General features: G+C 37.8%; 1 protein-coding gene across 3 annotated transcripts in view; it reads left to right on the top strand.

Annotated features, from left to right (window-relative positions):
- Positions 1-21,310, top strand: part of GRM3 (glutamate metabotropic receptor 3) — a 281,732-nt gene that overhangs the window by 23,035 nt on the left and 237,387 nt on the right. The window contains exon 2 of one of the 3 annotated variants that reach the window (XM_066240047.1): positions 17,289-17,427. The exons of the other annotated variants lie outside the window; for them this stretch is intronic. The gene's annotated coding sequence lies outside the window, so the exon portion shown is untranslated. The remainder of the gene's footprint in view (positions 1-17,288; positions 17,428-21,310) is intronic. 3 annotated transcript variants of the gene reach the window in all.

Here is a 21,310-nt window from a genome sequence, read left to right as displayed (position 1 = left end):
TCTCTTGTGGCTTGCCTGTCTTGGTGAGACTCCAATAAACAGAATGGCCCACCATTCTCCAACTCTGCCATTTCTTTACCATCTGCCTGAATTCAATCAGAACTTGCATGTGAATAGCCATGATGGTGGCCCCTGGCCATACAGTATGTCAGTCTTTGGCTCAACAATTCTTCTTGCATATTCAACTACTTTTATGATATTGTCTGTTAAAGAATGTCTCCTGAGTGACTTTTTTTCTTAAAAAATAAATTTTTGGAGATATGAACTTTGTATGAAACACAACTTTCTTCAGTGATTATCTTCTGCACATATTCTAATATTAAACTATTTTTCAAGTATTCTTGCCTTTATACTTCACCATCAGCACACTTAACCCCCAATACCCATGAGAGCCACTGAGCCTAGTATTATGCTTCTAAAATGAACTATACATTCAGACTTTTTCTGTGATTTCTCACTTATATTGTAGTTAACTGATGTACTAGAACAGCACATTAAATTTGAAAACTGCCTCAAATTTTGGTCTAGTATAAAGAAATATATTTTAATACAATTAATGAAATTAAACAAATTTTTTTTTACAAATGCTAATGACCTCTCTCTAGAAATTCAAAATGTATGTTTAAATTACTTAACATCTAGTAGCAGAGATCATTTTACCAATGAGGTCACTTGGGGTATAAATAAAAATAGGGAAAAATAGAGTCTTTAGACCAAGCCCTAGAATACTGCTATTATAGATTGTACCAAAAAAAAAAAAAAAAGGGAGCAATCAAAAGATACACATAAATAATGGCCATTGAGGTAAGAAGCAAATCAAGAGAAAATAGCAATCATGAAAACAAGGAAAAGAAAGTTTTTCTAGGAGGCTATGGTAAGTTGTACTGATGCTGCTGAGAGAGCAAGTTAGCTGAGAAAATGTATGGGATTCATGCTTTAGCGGTTTGATCCTAAAAACTAATGAGACTGATACATTAAGCATCTTAAAAGCTATTGGAAGTTGCCATGGAGTAAGTGGAAAACTGGAGAAATCTGAGCTAAAAATTTGATTTAAGAACTACTACACATTTGTGTAGTTTTCCAGTATGGTGGACAAATAAATGAAATAGTAGCTGGAGAATAAGTTAGGTCAAAAGAAAATATAAATCTTTGTTAAATTTAACTGAATTAAATGACATAATCCTATGGAAATAAAATCGAAGATGTAGTCTTAGGGCTGAATCAAAAGGCCTTATAGACCATGTTAAGAATTTTGTTTGTAAGATTTTAGGCTTAGAGTAATTGTCAGTTATTAAAATCCCTGCCCATTAGGAGCTTATTATCTACTGGGGTGGTGGTGGTGATAATCAAATGTCTAAAAGAAAAATAAAATTGCAACTGTGATGCATGCTAAAAATGAAATATTTAATGCTGTGGAAACAGATAATAAGAGGAATTGTCACAAAAGTCATTCTTCTGTGAAAATATGACTACTAGAGGATGAGTAAGTGAAGAGGGGAGAAAATGAGGCTATATTTAGTGGGATGAGCAGGAGCATGAATCCTGTGAAAGGAAAGGTGTATCAGCTATGAGGACAAGAAAGGTCAATGTGACTGGAATACCGAGAAGAGTGACCAGCACTGTACATGTAGAGGGTTCTTATCCTAAGGATGATGGAAAATTGAGAATTCATTCAAGTACTTAAAGCAGAAAATGGTGGTTTTGTCAAAGTTAGCAAATGTCGTCCTGGCCGGTTGGCTCAGCGGTAGAGCGTTGGCCTAGTGTGCGGAGGACCCGGGTTCAATTCCCGGCCAGGGCACACAGGAGAAGTGCCCATTTGCTTCTCCACCCCTCCGCGGCGCCTTCCTCTCTGTCTCTCTCTTCCCCTCCCGCAGCCAAGACTCCATTGGAGCAAAGATGGCCCAGGTGCTGGGGATGGCTCTGTGGCCTCTGCCTCAGGCGCTAGAGTGGCTGTGGTCGCAACATGGCGACGCCCAGGATGGGCAGAGCATCGCCCCCTGGTGGGCGTGCCGGGTGGATCCCGGTCGGGCGCATGCAGGAGTCTGTCTGACTGTCTCTCCCTGTTTCCAGCTTCAGAAAAATGCAAAAAAAAAAAAAAAAAAAAAAGTTAGCAAATGTTGAAATGAAGATAAAGGGATAATTTAAAGAAAAATTTTAGTAGTTAAAAAATTAAAGGAGTTGGTGATAAGTGAGTTATGGATATTAGGTATCATTGTGATGTTTATGCAGTTGTTCAAAATATTCACAATGAATCAATTGAGCAGTAAGTCAGTAAGCATTTATCAAGTGCCTACTATGACATCAATATATCATTCTTTTTTATGGAAGGCTCAAACTATGCATTAAAAGACTAGATTCTAGATATGTTTATCTCAATTGTTTTTGACACACTAAACAAGAAACAAGCCATTGTTGATGAATATCCATTGTGTTCTAGGGAGTTGGGAACAAACAATGCATTCAGAAACTACACTAGGCTCATCCAAAAAGGATGACAAAATCATCTCTAACCAGTACAGCCTGAGCAACAATGGTGTAAGCAGATGAAAGTTGCAGTTAACTGAGAAGCCATAGAGGGTGATTTACCAACACCACTGCAAAATTCAGCTACAACCTCATCTCTTCCTGACACATTGTGCTAGTAAACCCAAAGTTGTAGATATAATTAATTTCACTCAAGAATGAACTTTGTAGGCCTGGGGGGAGGGTTACTGCATTAACCTTGGGAAGGCCTGGCCAGCATCAATCCAACAACAATAAGAGAGACTGCTTTTAAAATATTATTTACAATATTATAAAGATGAGCTTTCTTGTTTGTTGTTGTTCTAGTGAGAGAGACAAACACAGAGAGGAAGACAGATAGGGACAGACAGGAAGGGAGAGAGATGAAAAGCATCAATTCTTTGTTTTGGCACCTTAGTTGTTCATTGATTGCTTTCTCATATGTGCCTTGACTGGGTCAGAGAGGGGGGGTGACTCCAGCTGAGCCAGTGACCCCTTGCTCAAGCCAGCAAACCTGAGCTCAAGCCGGTGACCATGGGGTTATGTCTATGATCCCAAGTGCAAGCCAGGGACCCCACACTCAAGCTGGTGAGCCAACTCTCAAGCCAGTGACCTCAAGGTTTCAAACCTGGGTCTTCTGCCTCCCAGGCCAATGTTCTATCCACTGCTCCACCACTTGGTCAGGTGATCTTTCTTGTTTATCTTCCTCAACTCTCTGGGAAAGAGAGCTAAGACTTTAAAAAAAAAAGTCTGATGCACGTCTTAGAATACAAGAGTTTTATTCTCAGTATTACTACTGATTGTGGTAGCAGTGGACGTCTGCTTATAAAGATACATTTTTCATTAGTCAAACTCTTACCTGACACACAAAAAAATCTGCTTTTTAGTTGTTGTTGTTGTTGTTTTCACTGTTACCAAACTGAATATATTTGTGAGAGAAAACATGGTGAGGAAGATGAGTCTCACACATACTATGAATACCAATTCTATCACTTATAAGCTATTCTATTCTAAATGGTATGTTAAAATTCTCCAAACTTCAGTATGTTCTCTAGCTCACAATGTTGTTCTGATCAAAGAAGGTAAAAAATATAAGAACACTTACCATGACCTGGTACTTAGTAGGTGCTTATTAAATGTTAGCTGAATCTTACCAAAGCTGAGGCAAGTCTGCACTTAAAGTAAAATCCATTCATATGAGTGTCTTAATTTTCATTCTAATAGTAATAATACCTCACTAACAGCCAAAGTAATTCAACTCTCTCTTTATAATCATGTACTGATATTCATTAAAGTAGGTTCACTTATCAAATGATTTCACTTATCTTTTTGGAATTTTCTTCATAGATACCCACTATAAATTTTATAGTCTTCTCTGTTGACTATATATAGATATTATATTTCTTATGTTTATGAAGATTGCATGTATAACCTACACTTAAGAAAATGAAGACTGCATATAAAGTATCATTTGGTAAAGGAAACAAAATAATGCAGAGTATTTCCTGACTTCTTTCATGCTAAACTGCTGTAGCTTTAATAACTTCTGCACTGCAGTGATTATGAAACTAACACGTATTTTTAAATGTTAACTAAGAGTGTCAGACATTTACTTATATTTGGCAAAATCTTAGGAAGAACATGATTGAGGACTACAAAATAACATGGGATGTTAGACAAATTTTCTGTTATTCACATTTCTGTTGTTCACTCTTACCCTCTAATCATTTATTTAAATTGTACTGCAATCTCTACATACTGGGAGTGTTGACATCAGAAATAACAATTTGATGTTAGTGTTAATTACAGAAGTGCATTGAATTTTATTTTAACAAAAGCATGAGATATTGGTAGTCAAATAATCCCTCAGAGATTTTAAGCTTCACTTACTAAGCAGAGGAATCTAGGGTAAAATTTTGGAAATATCTCATTTTATAGAGAGAAAGAATTTTACATCTCACATTACAGAAAGTGATCTGATTAGCCTTTCTTTTTTCTCTATTGACTCTATAAAATGTCTATTCATAGAAGCAAATGAAGAGATGCTTCAAGAAATCACACCACTTCTTTACAGCCCAAAATATGACTTCATTCACAAAACATCACCTTTCTCAGTTTAACATCTAAAAATAATTAAAATAATTTCTTTAGAACTCATATGTATAATCAATGAAATGTTTTGTGGATTTTTTTTTTCATCTAAAACCTGAGCAATGCTAAATGGGGGTAGGGGAATATCCTTTTCTGGAAGACAGAGCTTTGATTGTTTGAAGCTAATTTTTTTCTTATTCACATTTCTCCAAAAGCCCTTCAAGTTTCAGTACCTCTTTTTTTCCTAATGAATTGTAGTATATATAAATACCAGCCATTGATGTTTTCTAATGAGAAAATTAGCTTGTTTATGAGCACAACTTACTAAAAAGATAGATCAAGGCACTGATGAGGTTAACAATATTTTCTTAGGACAAATTAGGAAACAGATTCAGAGGTGCAGCCCTCTGATGAGCATCGCTTACCGGTTCTCACCATTTTTGTTTATTCCATATGGATACCTGTTCCTGGCAAGTTATCCACTTAGTGTATTGCTTGCCAAAATTCACAGCAGATATTTTGTTGTATAACTTAACTACCCAGAATAAATCTCTGATGCGAAGGTTGTCATAGGAGACTATGAAATAATATGAGTAGGAACATTTATATAAAACATATTTCTTTCCAGAAGCTTGATCTCGTTTTCAAGTTCAGTGCCTCTGACAGGAAGGAGGAAGCAGGAAGCAACTTTTCAAATCAAAGACTTGTAGTACTTCTCTATTGCAAATGTCAAAATCCCTCAAAATTGTTTTGTAAAATGACTGATGTTCTACATATGCCAGGTAACTAACAATACCATACTTTCACATCTGACCTGAATAGTGGAGATGCCTGACTGGCTCAGATTGTTACAGAATTAAGGGCATAGAAGAGTAATGGATGATTCAACCAGGTCCCTAAAGCAGAGAAAGAGAAAATACCTGTGGTTTGAGATATATGATATAAACTAGTGATTGCCTGGCTTTTAGTTAAGAAATACCAGTGCACATCACAGTGAGAATTCTAATTTATCCTTCAGTATTTTCCTTAGCTTGCTGTGCTACCTGCATTTTTCTGATTTCACACAGTAGAGGAAGATGATTCCAATAAACACTTAACAGAGCTTTAAACCCATTGTGTTATCTCTCTATATGAGCAGTTTTTCAATATAGCAGCAGTATAACATTTCAGCCACTTGGGAGGAGAGTGGAGATTCATGTTTGCTTTATTCTGTTCTCAGAAGATCCTCCATAGAGTAAGGATGAACAGCAGAGGCAAAATTGAATGTGCTCAAGCAATGGGCTTGAGCCCATAACTTATGTACCTTGGCCTGAACATTTTACATCAGTCGCTATTGGGCAGATAAGTTATTTTTTGCTCACTTTGTTAAAAATAGCTGCTGTCTTCACATGGTGATGCTCTCACGTGATACAGCTAATTGCCCTTCTTGCTTGGGAAGGGGCTTGGTTATGCTAATGTGTGCTGTGGGAGGGGCTTTTGTCAAAAGATTTTAAAAGGAGAGGCTAGGAGGCCATTTTGGAGACAGTGACCACGTTCTTGTAGAGAGGAAGAGCCCATGTTGTAGCAGGGCAGGGAGGCCACGTGGAGGAGGCAGCCAAAATAGCAGAATGTTGAAGGCGAAGTCAGTTTGTGTAGGAGAAAGAGATGGGGAACATAGGTGAACAAGGCTGGTGGGGCCTTGATTCTAGGAAAATTGGAAAGATTCTCCTGGTTGTGGAACCGGAGAAACATATGAGTGGGTTTTGGCGCCCCATTTGTTTGTTTTTTATTCTTTGGCCAGTAAGAGTCTAGAGTAAAGGAAAATGGTCCACCAGTTTTTTGGCTCCACAGTTTCTTTATAATCTGTCTGGATTAAATGCGTACATATGTTGGCCAGGCACCTGTGATGGTGGCTGCAGCTACTGGCTTTACAGTCACCTCTGCCTAAAACCAAATCTTCAGGAAATTTCAGCTGTGGCCCTGAGAGATGCCAGTTGATGTAGAAAGGCATGAAGTCCATTAATACCAAGTAGCATTTCTTTTTTATTGCAAGCTGTAACAGTTATCCCACAAGCTTTCCTGTCACGTTCACCCAATTAATAAGTCTTTTTATTTCTTTTTTTTATATTTTATTTTTTTTTACAGAGACAGAGAGTCAGAGAGAGAGAGAGAGATAGGGACAGACAGACAGGAATGGAGAGAGATGAGAAGCATCAATCATCAGTTTTTTTGTTGTGGTGCCTTAGTTGTTCATTGATTGCTTTCTCATATGTGCCTTGACCATGGGGCTACAGCAAAATGAGTAACCCCTTGCTCAAGCCAGTGACCTTGGGTCCAAGCTGGTGAGCTTTGCTAAAACCAGATGAGCCTGCACTCAAGCTGGCAACCTCGGAGTCTCAAACCTGGGTCCTCTGAATCCCAGTCTGACGCTCTATCCACTGTGCCACCTCCTGGTCAGGCTCAATAACAGTCTTTTTAAACAGACTCTGGAAAGGCCAAACTGATGACTTGAAGGGAAATTTGGGTAGCTAATGAGAACCTTTACTTTTCTCTGGTTTTTTATTTTCTTTCCATTCATACCTCCCCCCACCCCCCATTTCTATCCCCCTACTTCTCCAAGCCTTACCTCTTTGGTGGGAAATATTTGGTTTATAGGTACTAATTTCTGGAATCCATGGGAGTCCGAAAAGACCAGAGTAACAGGCTTTATTGAAAGGAAGAAAGGAACCCTGCCAGGCACTTCTCCGGGGGATAAAGGAACCAGTACAAGCTAAGGGGATGAATTTATAGGGTAAAAGGAGAGTCTCGAGCAAGTGGGTGTTGAATCAAAAGTCCTGGTATGTCCAGAATGCTCCTCCTTGGGGCAGCTTGCTAGCTTCTTGGAATTCTTCTGTCTCAGGGGCGATAGTCCAGTAAGGGTGAGGTCTGACAGATAAGCAGAACATCAAGAGGGCAATTGGGAATTCCTGGTAAATTCACGTATCTATCACAAATGAATGACAAGTGACTTCATTAGATTCTTAGCTAGGTCTGCCTACCATATTGTTGACCTGTTTTTGTGTGTCTTAGTTATGGTGACAGTTCACCATGTTAGTAACAGTTGCATATCATAATATGGTGCTTCACATATTTTCCCGGGGAGTTTTTATTTTCCTGTTCCTGCTTCCTTAGGATTTAGCTGGCTTCCAGAAAACAGCTAAAATGCCAAAATGTTTTTAATTTTTTTTTTTATTATATCAGCCTTCAGTTATGAACAAATTGGTAATCAGTAAGTTTATATTCAGATGAAAATGTACACACCTTCACTCACATGCATGCTAAATTTTAACTATTAGGGAGTAATTTCCCTTTCATTCATGATAGGTTTAAAGTGATTTAAATTAATTTCAACCACCCCTTTTCCATCTCATTGGATAGGTTTAACACTTTTGATGTTGTTGTTTGGGCTTTTCTCTCACATGCTAATGAATCATTCACTTTAGATGCCACAACTTCATATAATCCTTGGGCAATTCTCACACTTGCTAATGACTTCTTTGGAGAGCTGAGAGTCTTGAAGAAGATGAGAAGAGGGAAGTGAATTACTGGCCTAGTATAGATTTACCCTGAAAAAAGATTTGTGTGGCTGACTGCTTCTACCCTGGAAAAATAATTGTCTCTGAGAAAAGACCCATTCCTACTTGCTGTGCACAGACGGTCTACCTTGTACCCCACAAAGCAAATGACTATGATTTTTCTGCAGCCTGGTGGAGATTTCAGAAAGGGAAGGAGGTCTATTTTCTGGGAGCCTTGATTTATCTATTAAATTTTCCTTGAATGTGAATTCCAGAAATGTCCATATACAAAACTACTGCTAGTGCTTGCTTCCTCACAACTATAGGTAAAACGTCTTGATTACGCTGAGTAAATGAAGAAATATGGAAAACAATCCTGTCTTCCTCCCCAAAGGGAATGAGTATTTCTCCATGGAGTTTCCTAAAGCTCTCAAGGCTTTAGGAAACATCTTTGGCTAACATTCGTACTTTCACTGCCTTTTGGAAAATACCTAGTGTAATATGTTATCTCCAGTGGAGACACTGAAGCCCACACTGAATAAGCTACAGAAGTGGTTTTCTAGGTTGATGCACATTAGCATCACCTTTAAAGATACTCCATACTCACACTTCACCTGGACCAATTAAATCAGGATACCTGGAGTTAGGATATAGGCTTTCATATTGTTTAAATGTTCCTGTATGGTTCCAATTGGACAACCAAGGTTGAGAAACATGACATTACTAACTAGAGAAAGAACAGGTACTGATGACCTAGAACATGCAGACTTCATAGTTAGCTTGTGCTACTGAGTGTGTCTGCTCAGCACTGCCCGATATGACATCTCTTTTGTGTTTTGAACTTGATGGCTAGATCTAGAACAAGAAAAATCTTCACACTTAGCTACCTTCTTTTGTTTGTTTGTTTGTTTTTTGTTAGTTTTCTTTTTTTGACAGAGACAGAGAGGGAGTCAGAGAGAGAGGGACAGATAGGGACAGATAGGAAGGGAGAGAGATGAGAAGCATCAGTTCTTTATAGCAGCTCCTTAGTTGTTCATTGATTGCTTTCTCATATGTGCCTTGACCCAGGGGCTCCAGCTGAGCCAGTGACCCCTTGCTCAAGCCAGCACCTTAGGCTCAATCCAGCGACCTTTAGGCTCAAGCTAGCGACCATGGGGTCATGTCTATGATCCATGTTCAAGCCAATGACCCCACCCTCAAGCTGGTGAGAACACACTTAGGCTAAATGAACCCACTCTCAAGCTGGAGACCTCAGGGTTTCAAACCTGGGTCCTCCGCATCCCAGTCCAACACTTTCTTCACTACACCATTGCCTGATTAGGGTTTGTTAAGCCCAATCCGGAGGGACCTAAAACATTGAAGACATGAACAAGGTCCGTCGATTACACACCAAAGCTTTATTCTCTAGCTTGGCCAAGGGGCGGCAAACTCCGACAGAAATCTGAGGGAGAGAGCGCGCTGGCCCTTTGTTTTACCTAGTTTTTATAGTTTTATAAGTGGGAAGTACAGAAGCAAAATTGTAATTAGGAGCCCTTTACCACTATTGGTTATAGTCATATGTCCTTTAACATGATAGGACCATGTTCAATTTGCAAGCCATACATCCTTTTGGAGAAAACAAAATTTACAAATCAACACAATGGTAGAAAGGTGTCTCTACATATTAAAAGGCATTCCTATATTTTCTAATGTTCATCTGCCATCTCTCTGTCCAGAGTCACACGTATTAACCACATGCATTTACATAGGAGAGGTAGTTTCCTTGGGGACAAATGCCCGCAAATGGCTCATTGCTATAAGAAAAGGTTTATTTTGGCTTTTCTCTTCCTGCACCTGGCTAGCCATTCACCCCTTTCCCCACAGGTGTGGTGGAATGTCTGGGAATCCATGTTTTCCTCACCTTTGCATTTACAATACAATGCCAAGGGCCATCCTGGTTATGCCAAGCACACAGTACAGAGACTATTCTCACAATTTCTCTGCACACCTTAACCCAAATTAATAAAATGTTCTTCAAGCCTCTTAAAATATTAATATTAATTCTGTAGTTTTTGGTACCTTACAACACCTGCGGGTGAGGTGGCGCAGTGGCTCCTCAGGGCTCCTCAGGTTGGCTACTCTTTTTACACAATTTTGTTTTTCAATGTTTCTTTGTGCACCATGAATGAATTCTTAGCAGTGAATGATTATTATTTTGTCTTTCAAAACATGCAACTGTGGCTAATAGTAACATTTCACAGGAAAAAAAATTTAAATAATAATAATTGAAATGTTTTTATGATTATTTTTTTCTTATATCTTCACCATCTAGATTGGTTTTTTCTCTTTTTTTATGAAAACATGCTTAGTTTTTAAAACTTATATAAAAAATTCTTCCCAAGACTGTATATTCTTTTAAGTCACTGCTCTCTGTAAGGCCGGGGGCCTCCGCCACCATTGTGGCCATTAACATGCAGGTTCTCATTGAATTTGGGCAGACAGTAAAGAAACAGTGGAGTTGAAGGATGGTGGGCCATTATGTTTATTGGTGTCTCACCAAGACAGGCAAGCCACAAGAGAAGCCAAGGGAAAAGCAGAAAACCTGCTTTTCCCATGGAGAGCAAGGGATCAAGGAGAGGAGAAAAAAGAAATCCTCCCGCACCTCTCGGTGGTGGGGGCAGAATCTCCCTTCCAGTAATATTAGCAAGACAACGGTCCCTCCCAGTTAGGAAGGCAACCTGCAACCTCACAGACCACTATATCTGGTGTTGCCCAGCCCCCAATGCAAACTATAAGCAAGCAAACAAAAATCATATTCACAAACTTATTTGACCAACACTCTCCTTTTAGCTTTACAATTAAACTTATCAACCAAAAGATAATTTTAGGCTGTAATAAGAATAAAACGCATTTATTTGAGCAAAGGATGCAATCCTAGAGAAGCAGATTCAGGCATCAACCCAGACTGCTCTGCCATGACCGGGAGGGGTCCATCTCTTGTAGAGACAGTTCCCGCCTAGGTCCCATTCAAGTCCATTTATGAAATGAGGACTCCAAATTTGATCAGCAGTTCAGACTAGTTAATATAGATATGAAAAACAGTACAAGTTGTCCAGTTCTGATTGAACAGAACAGTTTATTGCTTAGATCAGCAGTTCTCAACCTGTGGGCCTCGACCCTGGCAGGGTCGCCTAAAGCCATTGGAAAATACATAGTGCATATCAGGTATTTACATTCCGAATCATAACTGTAGCAAAATTACAGTTATAAAGTAGCCACCAAAATTATTTTTTGGCTTGGGGTCACTGCAACATGAGGAACTGTATTGCGGGGTCACGACATTAGAAAGGTTGAGAACCACTGGCTTAGATGATAGTATGGTGATGACACAATGAGAAGCTTCCCTGCAGTGTTTGATTCAGATAGCGTAATAGGAAAGGCATATGGGTGGAGGTTGAATATTCAGTCTAGACTCCAGGGTTCTTCCCAGAGTGCAGAGAAGTGAGAAGCCTCTGTCAACAAATGGCAATTAGCCTCTAGTTTTAAATTTAGGCTCAGTTAACCACAGAGAGTCTATTTTGATAGAAAAATTCCTTCTCAGTGTTCACAAACTTAATATAAGAGCCAAATGTAACTTAGTCATTCCATTTAGTATCTCCACTTAGTCTCACAATTCAGTGACTCCTTAGCTCACTGCAATTTGGCTCCTGTCCCCACTATTCTACTGAAAAATTTCTTCCTAGTCCTATATCAGCAATGAACTAATCCAGTAATCACCAAATCCAACAACTTCTCAATTTTAAGACTTTGTCTTACTATTTCAAAGAGGCATTTAAAACACTATCATCACTGTGGTTTGTTTTCTACTGCTATGCCATCTTTCCTTATTCTGTCTCCTTCATGTCAGTGTTTTACAAAGGTTTTCCTGAGCTCTCTCTCTCTTTTTTTACTACCAAGAAATCTTAAACTAAAGTCCACAAAATTTTGTACCTATGTGTTTGCTCATTTTTCTAGGCAAGGAGATTCATAGATTTCATCATATTCTTCAAGGACTTCATAATTCAAGTAGGGTAAAGAACTTCTAATAAACGCACTAAGTCAGAACTCTCATCTACTCCTGTGGCTGCCACTATCAACTTCTAAGCAGATAATTTAGGTGTTCTACCTCTAATCTTTCTCTGAAACTCCAGATTCACATTTCCAAGTGTCTTTCAAACAATTCTGTTGCGGGTGGCCATGGTGTTCTTTCACAGAGTCACAGAGAAGGCACTCCACAGGACTCATGTATGGGAAGTGAGGCTTTCATGGTAAGGTTTATTTGGGGTTGAAATGGAAGGCTGCCCACAGGTTTCCAGTGTCTCATCTCTGTCCATCCTACCAAGAAAAAAGATCAATCTTGTCTTCATCATACCTAGTACAAAGACTAGAGTCTAGATATTCTGGGTCATGGTTCAATCCAATTTGGTTTGTCCTATTCTGGCCAATGTAGTCTTTTTGGTTGTGCCCAGGCTTGTGCTTTTGGAACCCCCACTTGGAGTCTGTGCTGCTGCTGGAACCCAGGCAGCTTTTAGAGCTGCATGGTTGCTTGGAAGGTGCATGAATGAAGGAGGCAAGCACATTTTTACAAGGGAGAGAAGAATAAAGAAGAGGAGGTTCCTGTGTTAGCCTGGATTATAGTCTTTAAACTAACCAATTAACTTCTTAATCTTTTGTGGGCTTGCATTCGTTCCTCTCACTAACCAATCAGATCTTTCTTTTAAGCTAGACTGACAGGCTTCTATGGCTGCCATCTTGGCTTTTATTGTGCATGCCTTAAAGTAAAAGCACAGAAGAACCTCTCCCCATAGTCTGGAAATGGATTGGTTGTACGCTGAGGCGACTCATTCTAATGGTCTTCGGGACTAAGTCCGGAGGACAGAGGACACAATGGATTCCTGGAGTGTCCAGACCTGGAGTGTAAATGCTATAGCTTTCCATTTTTATTAATCTAAATATTTCATTCCCTCTTTCCTAGTTTATTATACACAATGTCTGATTTCCCCTACTTCCTTCCCTTGTTACCATTTAGCTACTTACAGTAACAATTCTACAGGCTATACAGCTATACTTTCAAATTCATTATATTCTCCCTCAATCAGCACCTCCTTATAATTTTCCTATGTCTTTTAATAGAAAGCTCATATTGTCATATGTTCAATTATATGTCTTTAGAAACCCAAAAGAATACCTTCCCCAACATTTTGAATCAACCACTTCAGCTGTTTCTATTTCTAAATGGCTTCTGGAATCCATTCCCAGTCCTGTTTCTCATTCCCTCATTCACCATCATGTATCAGAAATTCATGTCCCCTTAAGTGAATGCTATTAAGTGTCTTCTGGTCTTTAAGCTCCTTCACTGGGTGGTTCCAGATTGTCTGTTTCCCTTTCCTCTTTTTTCTCCCATCACTACCTTTAGGAATTCTACTTATCCTTTAAGGTTTATCTGAAATGTAGACTTCATTAAATATAATATGTCCAAGCCTCTGACTATAATATATATTCTCTCTCCTCTTTGATTTCTAGACAAAAAATTTTCTAATTTGTAATATACACTCATCCTTTAAGACTTAAATCTAATGTCAACAAATCCAAGATAGGTTTTGTGGTGATTTTGCTTTTTACTCCCTCTTCATCCTAGATGCTCCCTTTCATACGTTTCTGCAACCATTTTTATTAGTACTCACTTACTTTATTGTATGGTAATTATGTATTCCCATGTATGACTCCATCAGATTTTCAATACTCAAGGGTAAATAACTTTTTTCTTCAACTTTTTGTCCTCTGAAATTATTACTTCATCTAGCACATAATGAGTGCATAATCAATATTAAATGCTTCTTAATTATGTGGTTTCACCAAAATCTGTGCTCATAATATTTTTGTTTATAACATTTGTATTCAGATTTCCTAATTGCTCTCACATGTTGAGAGTGAACTCCATATTATTCATCACATACTTAACTAGTATCTACGGAAATAAACTGAATTGTTCAGGTTATCTGAGAAAAGTTGGACTGTATCAACATTGGGAAATCGGGAATTACTTCCATCTAGAATTGTCTGAGTACAACCTCTAATCCTTTCAATTCTCTCATTTTTCTGGTCCTCATATCAAACTGCTCTTTCTAGGAAAGGAAAAATAATTTGTCTTCTACCCAAGTTTTTGGTAGAGATTCCCCCTGTAATAAGTAGAGAAATTAACAGGGTAAAAAAATAGAAGTTTAATAATATGTGTACCTCCTTTTAGATGGGAGATATCAAGAAAACTGAATAACTCCCTGAAATGGCCCAAGTGACCACCCTAAATACCATCTCCAGTTAAAGACAAAGGAAGGTATTTGCAAAGGGGGAAGAAGGAACAAGGCTAGGCTAGGGAGAGTTCCAGGAAAAGCACAATAAACAAGGTAAGGTTCTGAATTTACAGTTAACCATTCTACTGACACCTTTCAGTCTATTGTGTCCTCATCCATTTACAGTTCTTACCACAAAAATCTACTCCAGTGGACATCTGAGCAATGTAGGACTACTGGAAACTAACCAGCCAAACAACACTATTCTTTTTTAAACAAGTCTGACCTACATGAAAAGAAGCCTTGATTCTTCCCACTGCTACCAAATGTCTTGAGATTTTTGTTGTTATTGTTGTTTTGTTTTATTTGGTTTTTTTCTACCCCTGGATAAAATCTCAGCCAGATTGTATAGATTTTCTAATCAATCTTAGGTAATAAAATGCCTATTCCATTTTTAAAAGAATTCCATCTAGTCCAGTCCAATATGAAAACATTAGACAAATATGAAGCTTCTTCCTCTAGCTCAGGACTATTGACTAGGGAAACCTGCAGTGGAAGAGGAATTGCAATTAGTACGTTTAATCTCCATACTCTCCTTTCCCCCCCCTCCCATTCCATGGATACTATGTTGGTCCCTCTACATTGGGCTGTAGTAGGAAATATAGGGAAAAGAGATAAATGGGCAATAATAGTCTATTTTGATAGGCACATTTGTGATGCACACACAGTTTTTTTGTGTGTGCATAATGTATACCCAAAGGTGACTTATGGTGTATATTTGCACTTTCCACTGAAGACCCTCCCTTGATTTCACACTGGGGGCATCTACAGCTTCCTAGATGTGGCACTTCTTCCACATGCCATCTCGTCCCAAGTGGTTGGTTGGGGCACAGTTTCTTTTAAGGAGACCATTGGCTGGTTCCCTTGCTGGAAACAAACCTGGTAAATGGGAAACATAACTTTACCCCATCAATAGTGGAAATACAACTATTTCTTAGAGCATCTCATTGTCTTGTTTTTTACCAGACCCTTAACTTTTAACTATGTCTCCTAAACTCTATGGTACTCAGGTCAAGCTCTCTCAAATGTCTTCCTCTCATTGGACTTAAAAACTGCAAAGGCACTTTTCCTCTCTCTATGGATGTGCTGAGAGTGGTGAACACGATAAAAACCAATACTCTACTTCAATATCTCTTGCATAAAGAGCGACTCCTTTCTCATACTCAAGAAAGGTGATGCACTAAGGGTTATATATAAAAATCAAGTTCACAATCTTTCAGAATGTATTGCACAGATATGCTGTTTCTATGGCATTGTTATCAGTTTTCAGGCTCCAGCTGAAGTGAAAAATAAAGAGATCAAGTTGTATATATTGTCATTTCCCTACTGGATCACTTACTTCAAAGACTTGGACTCCAAACCTCAGCTAAGTTCTCAGCACAATCCATCTATTAACTTTGCTTACCTTGTTCTTTGCTTTCCCTCTGCAGCTATTCCAAAGTGTCTCCTCTCTACTCACTGTTATCACCTTTATTCAAAGTAGGTGATCCTGCTTTCTACTTCATCTAGAAAACTCATCATTATGATTTCTCTCAATTACCTGTCCAGCTCAAAATGTAACCTAAAATGCACACCCATTCTTGTCATTTCTCCCTAGTGTCAGAGAATGAGATGTTTTATCTATTGTCTGAAAGCAAACCATCTACTATTTCAAGTTTCTTGAATGACCTCTCTGGTTTTCTTTGTGCCTTCCTGAACAGTTGTTTATATGCCACCTGCTTCCAGGTTGCCTCCTCAAATAACTGTTTTCCTCACTATATACATCTTTCCTAAATGATCACATTTGTGTTTATAATTTCAACTACCTCCCCTATGCTAATGTTTCCTCAATTCCTATCTCTTTATGATAGATCTCTTCCAGACATTCCATTTGGACATCTTACAGACACTTCAAACTCAGTGTTCAACACCAAATTCATCCTCTCTCTAAAAGTATGCTCCTCCTCTGTTTCAGCCTCACTATTCCCCTGGCCACCCAAGTGAGAAATGTGTGAGTCAACCTTGACTCCTCCCACTCTCTCCACATGTAACCATCATCTAAGTCCAAGAGATTTTTAGCTTTTAATATTTTTATATGATTTTCTTCCTAGCCACCTTTACCTCTCCTAAACTAGATCTTTATTATTCCTAACCTGGTCAACTACAATAGGCTCCTAATTTGTCTGGCAGTGTATTCATAATCTATTGTTGTATAACAATTTATCCCAAAATGCAGCCACTTGAAATAACAAATCCTTATTATCTCACATAGTTTCTGAAGATCAGGAATTCAGAAACATCATAACTGAATGGTTCTGGCTCAGGGCCTTTCTAGAGCTGTAGTCAAGCTGGTGGCTGATTTGCAGTTACCAGAAGGCTTGACCAGGACTGGATGATTCACTTTCAGATGGCTTTCCTCACATGGTAGCTGGCAGAAAATCTCAGTTCCTTGCAATGTGGCCCTCTCCACAAGGCTTCCTGAATGTCCTCATCATGTGGCAGCTCCATCTCCAGAGCCAGTGTATCTATTACAACTGTAAATCTATCACCTTACCTACTAAAAACCTAAAAGATGTTTCCCATTACCCACAGGCTGAGTCAAGTTTCTTTACATAGATCACAAGACTCTCAATGATCTAAACCCTAAGTCTATCTACAACTTCAATTCCTCTCATTCCTTTTTTCATATTGTATCATCTAAAAACACAGAATTGAAAAAAATAAAATAAATAAATAAAAACACAGAACTGCTTTTGTTCCCCATATACTATATTACTTCTTTTTTAAAAAAAATATTTTATTGATTGATTTTTAGCGAGAGGGTAGAGAGAGAGAGAAGGGAGAGGAGCAGGAAGCATCAACTCCCATATGTGCCTTGACCAGGCAAGCCCAAGGTTTTGAACCGGCAACTTCAGTGTTCCAGGTCAACGCTTTATCCCACTGCACCACCACAGGTCAGGCCTGCTATGTTATTTCTTGACTCCATTGCTTTTCTCAGGCTACGGTTTCTGCTTAGGATTTCCTACCTTCTGTTACTGACTAAATCATATTCATTTGTTTAGACCCAACTCATATACTACCTACTATAGAAAGCCATCTTAGAACTATGACTCTGCCCCTAGGCTGAGGACTCATCTTGCTTTCCTACTACCTCTTCTTATTATGATAATTGTTTTCTATTATAGTAGACTACTCATATTCTCTTTATGTAAATAGATTGTAAGCTCTCTAAGGGGCTACATATTACTTATCTTGTATCTTTATATACAAATTAGGATATCATAAGTTTCTATAATAGTTCCTAAAGTTACAGTGTCTATTTCTGTTTCAATGAAGTATTTCATCCTCAGTGCTTCTTGGAAAACTAGGAGCCTGTCAAGGTGGTCTGACCATTGCTAAATAGATTATCTGCAGTACTTTCTGGAAAGATACTACTTTCTTCAAGTAGGATCTATAGCTCTAGTCCACCTCCTGAGCAGACCAGATTTGGTAAGCCATGCTCAGTTACAAGTCTTTAAAGGAAACTACTACACCTTGAATTCCAGAATGTTCTGTGTCTACCTCATTTGGCATCCTCAAGACAACAAATAGGAAAAAACTCAAGTAATCTTAGGCTCAGAACCAAAAAACCAAATCCAAGGGAAGTGAAAGCTAATATCCCACCAGGGGACCTAGAAAACAGTACTAACAATAGACAACAAGAATTGGGATTAACATATCCCAGGTGAGCTTGCAAATGGGGTTAGGAATGAAGATGAAATATGGTAGTCAATTTTTCAAAACCATTAGCCTAAAGAAATATATTCTAAATAAAATAATGATTGTATTGATTTATAGTCATTTCATTACTTAATTTTGTGTGGAAATCTAAATAAAAAATAAAGAAGTCAAGATTTTTTCTGACTAAAGAAAATATTTTATTTATCTTTTTTAAATATTTTTAAATTTTTTAATTTTTTTGAAGTTGGAAACGGGGAGGTAGTCAGACTCCTGCATGTGCCTGACCGGGATCCACCCGGCATGCCCACCAGGGGGCGATGCTCTGCCCATCTGGGGCATCACTCTGCCGCAATCAGAGCCATTCTAGGGCCTGAGGCAAAGGCCACAGAGCCATCCTCAGCACCCGGGCAAACTTTGCTCCAATGGAGCCTTGGCTGCAGGAGGGGAAGAGAGAGACAGAGAAGAAGGAGAGGAGGAGGGGTGAAGAAGCAGATGGGTGCCTCTCCTGTGTGCCCTGGCTGGGAATCGAACCTGGGATTCTCTCATGCCAGGCCAATGCTCTACTACTGAGCCAACTAGCCAGGGCTGACTTAATTTCTTTTATATATTTAGATGACTCAGAATATTTTTTTCTTTTAAAATATGTTCAAGGATAAAATACCAAAAATAAATCATATAGACTTTTAAAAATTATGGCATTTAATTTTTTTTAAATTCTAAAACTATCTTTATTCTGTTAGCTTAATGGGCAAGATATGAGAGATAAGTATTAAAAACAGAAGCAGTAATAAATAAGTTCTTAAATATCAAAAGAAGAGTGTACTGTATTGTTCCATTTGGAAAAAAAAATCTTTTAGCCTTAGGTGTTTTTTTTTTTCAAGCTGAAGCTCTCAGCAGAAGCTACATGAATTTCATCAATATGTTTATATGATTCCAAGCCAAAGATATTCTGTAAAGATTACCAGAGTATCCGATGTAGCTTCTGGCAAGGTGTGAAATATATTTTACAAGGACCTTGAAGAAAAAATGTCTGTTAGAATTGTTGCTTATCTAATCAAGATTTCTAGACTAAAAATCTCAAGAGGACAAAAATATCCTGATGAAAACATAATACTGACTAGTATATAAAACTATATAATGATGAAGAAAAACTAAAATCAAAGAGGAATATCAAGGAAGTATCTACAAAAAAAGCAGCAGGATGTAGGGAGTATGAAAAATACATCCTCAAATCAATATACCAAGGCAGAAAGACATAGTAAATTGTGTTTTGAGATAGATATAATCTCATAGGTATATTCTAATTTCAATGGTGTAACTAATGATAAAAATATGTAAAGTAAAATATATACCTTGTTACAAAAATTTTAAATGGGCCAGGCCATGGTTGGGTGATTCAGTGGATAGAGTGTACACCTGGTGCACTGAAGTTGTGGGTTCGATCCTGGTCATGGCACATGTGAGAAGCAACCAATAAATGCAGAATTAAATGGAACAATTAAGTGGAACAATGAGTTGAATCATTTCTCCCCCCCAAAAAAATCAATAGGAAAATTTAAAAATAAAAACTTTTTTAATGGGCCAGACATTAGCTTCTCATTGAAGAGGATGCAAACATCACTTAAAAATACAGACACAACAGTAGAAAAGTAGTAAATTTACTTGGGTAAGCATGGAAGAAAAGAAACCAAAACACTATTGGGAGTTGGACAGTAATGTAGGCCATATCTTTAGACGAAGTATATGAACAGAGCTTTTCTAATAGATTTTTATCAGAAGTGAAGTAATCTCAAAGAGACAGTGTCTAAACATCTTTTTAGCTGCTAGAAAACTTTTTTGGTCAAAATCAGCGTATCTAGTACAGTCATGCTTTGATTTTGGTCATTCCTGCCTTTTCTCCAGTCTAGTCCTTCACCACAATAGGCATCAGTATCTTCTACCTGCATTCTCAGCCTCATGCAGTCTTTTAAGCCAGTCTTGATTGGGGCAGATTATGTATTAAATTCAAACACACCAGGAACCCTAAGCCTAGTGTTGATATAACTGGCTGGAGCGCTGGGCATCTGCCTGATTCTTGAGTCTTCCCCAATCCATTTAGCATTTCCCCATTTATATCTCTGATTACCACCCAAAGCCCTAATTGGGACAGTATTCCTAGCTTGAGCATTAATCCACTTGGTGCCTTGACACCCTAACAAATAAATCTTTCAAGGAAAGCTGTCCTGGAACCTTAGGTACCCAGTTGCCAACTAATGTTCTGCTTAAAACTGAGAGACCGATCATAATTATAGTATTACTCTACTTCCCATTATCTTAGAAACTCAATTTCTCTGACCTCAACAAACCATGCTTTTTAGCTACAGATTTCTCTTTTGTCTGTTGATCTTCTGCTCAGGTCAAGCACGTTTTGTCACTAAACCTGTATAAAACGTGTCCCTCTGCTATCAATTTGCTCTTTTAGAAGAGCACTGAACACAAGAATATCATAAAAGAGAATTGCTAAGATCAACTCTTAACACTTCATTAGGTGTAATTTTAAGTCTGGCTGAGAAGGAAGAACTGACTAGGGAATTGATGGATGTCTTTGAAGCAGGTAAATATGCCATTTAGCCAGATAAATAAACTAATCTCAGAAAGTTTTTTTTCTGAAATTTCAGAGAAATAGTAGACATTCTCTTAAATGAAAAACAAAAGGCTAACAAAAGCAAAGAAATTCTAAAATTAAATTATGACTACAAATTTAATTACATAAGAAAAATAAAAATGATTAAAATAAATTATTGTGGTTGGATACAGAACTGTATAATATGGTGAGATTTTTTAAAGCATGAGAATATTCAACAAAATTTTATTTGTAAGAACAAAATATTATAAGAGCTCATATTTCTAATAAAAAGACTGATAAGTGCATTCTAATATACATAATAAAATATTTTGAAACAATTAAAACTATGTTGTATATAAATATTGTATGCTATGGAAAAATCTTATAAATTAAAAAAGCAGGATAAAAATATGAACCTAACTAAAGAATGTATGTGCATACAAATAATATGTTAAAATATGAATGATTGTTATTTCTAAGTGGTGGAATTTCTTTTTTATTATTATTATGAA

The sequence above is a fragment of the Saccopteryx bilineata genome, chromosome 7, assembly GCF_036850765.1.
Source record: "Saccopteryx bilineata isolate mSacBil1 chromosome 7, mSacBil1_pri_phased_curated, whole genome shotgun sequence".
Classification (NCBI taxonomy): domain Eukaryota; kingdom Metazoa; phylum Chordata; class Mammalia; order Chiroptera; family Emballonuridae; genus Saccopteryx; species Saccopteryx bilineata.
Note: the sequence above shows the minus strand (reverse complement) of the source record. Positions and strands in the feature narration are given on the sequence as shown.